Raw genomic sequence first — 4,063 nt, forward strand, 5'->3', positions numbered from 1 at the left:
GAAGACATAGAGGGATACCATAGGACGAAATTTCATACCTTGGATAGTGATCCCTAAAATACCATGGATATTCCACAAGACAGTTCATCACAACAGATCTAATAATATTATATTAAAAATCTGAGATTCTAGACTATTACAATTTTATTTATTTTCTAGATTTTATTGTAATTAGTGCATGCATGTAAAAGGAAATTAAGTAGAAAAGTCATTATAGGAAATTTCAGCCTAAAAGTGCCCATGAAATTTACATGTACCTTCCATGTCATAATACGTAAACCAATCAAAATCCTTTAAATTTAAAAAGAGGTACATGTAAATATTTTGGAGGGAAAAGCATAAAAACTACTTTTTTTACTTGTATTTTTAGCTTATCTCCTTATATGTTTACCCAAATTTCAAGTGTAGACACTCATTGGATGCGGAATTAAATTCCACATCCAACAAGTACCCATTATTCATACTTTTTGAGAATGCCCACATTGATAAAAATTGAACATACATTAAAAAAGCATGTTCGCCACGCTTTTTAATGTATCTTCAATTTTTATCAATGTGGGTATTCTCAAAAGTATGCATAATAGGTACTCATTGGATATGGAATTTAATTCCACATCCAACAAGTGTCTACATTTGAAATTTTGGTAAACCTATAAGGAGATAAGCCAAACATATGAATAAAAAAAATAGTTTTGTTCTTTTCCCTCCAAAATTCATAACTCTTAGTTTATTATTTTAACTATTATTTTATTATTTTTCCTTAGGAGGCCACTTTTAGGCTGGAATTTCATCTAATGAGAGAATGACAAAATAAGCTCACACACACATAAGACACAAGATATGACCTCTAGGAAACCCTTTCAGGAGAAAAAGTAGCTGGAAGGTGAGGTCGCTTCACTCTCTTTCTCTATCTGGAAATATGGCTGCAGGTACAAAGAAGTAATTCATGTGGCCCATGGGCTGCTACAGTGCATAGATCATCTCTATGTGTTATACCTCCTATCTCTCCTGGCTATCTTTTCTCAACTATGGAACAAAATGCTCTAGAAAGAATGGAACAAAATGCTCTAGTAGGACATCATGCTCCAGAATTTAATGTCAAACAGGTGACCTAGGGAAAATCATCACAACTTTATCTACGAGCATTGGATTTGAATTTTGTAAAAAGTCACTGAAAGTGCATGGTTTCTAGTTTTTTGTGTATCATTTTCAAGGTCGAAGGTTCAAACACTAACACGTGGAATTCCGTAGAAGATTGATCTACTGAACTAGTCCATAACGAGGTCATTGTGGGAGATTGAGCATAATTCTATCTTGATGGATCCAATCTTAGTCTGACTTGTGGCGTTGGAAAGAAGACATAGAGGGATACCATAGGACGAAATTTCATATCTTGGATAGTGATCCATAAAATACCATGGATATTCCACAAGACAGTTCATCACAACAGATCTAATAATATTATATTAAAAATCTGAGATTCTAGACTATTACAATTTTATTTATTTTCTAGATTTTGTTATAACTAGTGCATGCATGTAAAAGGAAATTACGTAGAAAAGTCATTACAGGAAATTTCAGCCTAAAAGTGCCCATGAAATTTACTTGTGCTTTCCATGTCATAATACGTAAACCAATCAAAATCCTTTAAATTTAAAAAGAGGTACATGTAAATATTTTGGAGGGAAAAGCAGAAAAACTACTTTTTTACTTGTATTTTTAGCTTATCTCCTTATATGTTTACCCATATTTCAAGTGTAGACACTCATTGGATGCGGAATTAAATTCCACATCCAACGTGTACCCATTATTCATACTTTTTGAGAATGCCCACATTAATAAAAATTGAAGATAAATTAAAAAAGCATGTTCACCACCCTTTTTTAATGTATCTTCAATTTTTATCTATGTGGGTCTTCTCAAAAGTATTCATAATAGGTACTCGTTGGATATGGAATTTAATTCCACATCCAACAAGTGTCTACACTTGAAATTTTGGTAAACCTATAAGGAGATAAGCCAAAAATATGAGTAAAAAAAATAGTTTTGTTTTTTTCCCTCCAAAATTCATAACTCTTAGTTTATTATTTTAACTATTATTTTATTATTTTTCCTTAGGAGACCACTTTTAGGCTGAAATTTCATCTAATGAGAGAATGCCGAAATAAGCTCACACACATAAGACACAAGATATGATCTCTAGGAAACCCTTTTAGGAGAAAAAGTAGCTGGAAGGTGAGGTTGCTTCACTCTCTTTCTCTATCTGGAAATATGGCTGCAAGTACAAAGAAGTAATTCATGTGGCCCGTGGGCTGCTACAGTGCATAGATCATCTCTATGTGTTATACCTCCTATCTCTCCTAGCTATCTTTGCTCAACTACACATAAGACACAAGATATGATCTCTAGGAAACCCTTTTAGGAGAAAAAGTAGCTGGAAGGTGAGGTTGCTTCACTCTCTTTCTCTATCTGGAAATATGGCTGCAGGTACAAAGAAGTAATTCATGTGGCCCGTGGGCTGCTACAGTGCATAGATCATCTCTATGTGTTATACCTCCTATCTCTCCTAGCTATCTTTGCTCAACTATGGAACAAAATGCTCTAGAAAGAATGGAATGCCTCTTCTTCCTAGTGGCTCAGTTATCACATAGCCTAATAGCCTAATAGCCTAATAGTGATTAAGTTTGATGTAATGTTCCAAAAAAGAGATAACGGTGTTAAACAAGCAAAATAAACATACGACACAGAAAAATTCAGACAACAATTAAACACCCATAAAATTGCACCAAAATTACGCCAAACTGAGCCATTTTATTATCAAAGGAGAGTACAATGCATGGAATGAGTGCACCTAGCTTGTCAAAGCAAGCTAGATAATCCCAGGTGAGAAACATGCTGCCGAGATGCAAAGGAAAGACTTCTCCTCAATGTTCTGCGCAGACCCTAGGAATTCTATAACTGTTGGCTGGAAGAAACCCACGATTGAGCCTCCAAGGATACTTAGAAAATTCTGCAAATTTATATGTAGGCTCCTCAGGAAGAACCCACAAAAACCCAAAAATGGTTTTCCCTGATTTTAACCTCCCAAAATTGACCCCCAAAAGGCACTGTGCAATCCCCAACAATTCTGCACTATCTGCTGCAAATAATGGCTGAAAACCCCACCTCTGGTGCTCAAAAAATTCTGCAAATTTTTATCTAGGATCCTCAGGCAATACCCACAAAAAATTGGAAATGGTTTGGCCTGATTTTGTCCTCCCAAAATCAACCCCCAAAATACCTACGCTTTCTAATAGTCGTTGATGCACGATGTTTGTGAAACCACCCGCAAAATCCTCTCTAGGCACTCCTGAAATGTAGCAATCAAGTCCACTAATACTTCCCTTATTTTTCCCAGAAAGAAATAGCACCAATGGCTGAAACTCTATCTCCCACATATGCCAAGTTCCTCTCTTCTACGTTGTCCACAAAGTCTGCAAATCATTCTTGAATATTGTTGCCACTTCCAGCGCTGAAACTCACCCAATAGTCAAGAAATCTATTGAGCCTTCTTCTCCTAATTTCTCCCAGAAATAGTCCTCCGAAGAATTTTGCAATGGCCACACTAGATCCACTATTGTGTCCTCCAGAAATATGCACTGTTGGGGAAAACTGAATACAAATACTAAAAATATCTCTACAAATATCTTCTAGATGATAATGGATGACCCTCTCTAGGGTGGCACTCGAAGTCCCCCAAAGAAAGGGTGAGTTCTCTGCTTGGAAAACTCTTGCTAAACAACAAGTGACCCGACTAAATAGCTCAAGCAACATAATCAAAATCGATAAACCAAGAATGTCAAATGAAGGGTGTTATAGACATATTTGCGCATTGCAACCCCAATCATATATGTCCATAAACCAAGGGCTTCTGAGTCCCTAAAAGTGTTGTTTCATTCCCTAAAGGAACAAGGTCAGAGGATTACATCATCTCCCAGGAGTTCTCCACAGAAAACTGCTCAGAACTGGTCAAAACTGGACCATACAGGTTGCTCAGTGCTAAGGGTGCAATGCATCTCACTTG

Source organism: Pinus tabuliformis, chromosome 8, assembly GCF_031772625.1.
Source record: "Pinus tabuliformis cultivar Carrire ecotype Pingquan chromosome 8, CPIR1, whole genome shotgun sequence".
NCBI classification, from domain to species: domain Eukaryota; kingdom Viridiplantae; phylum Streptophyta; class Pinopsida; order Pinales; family Pinaceae; genus Pinus; species Pinus tabuliformis.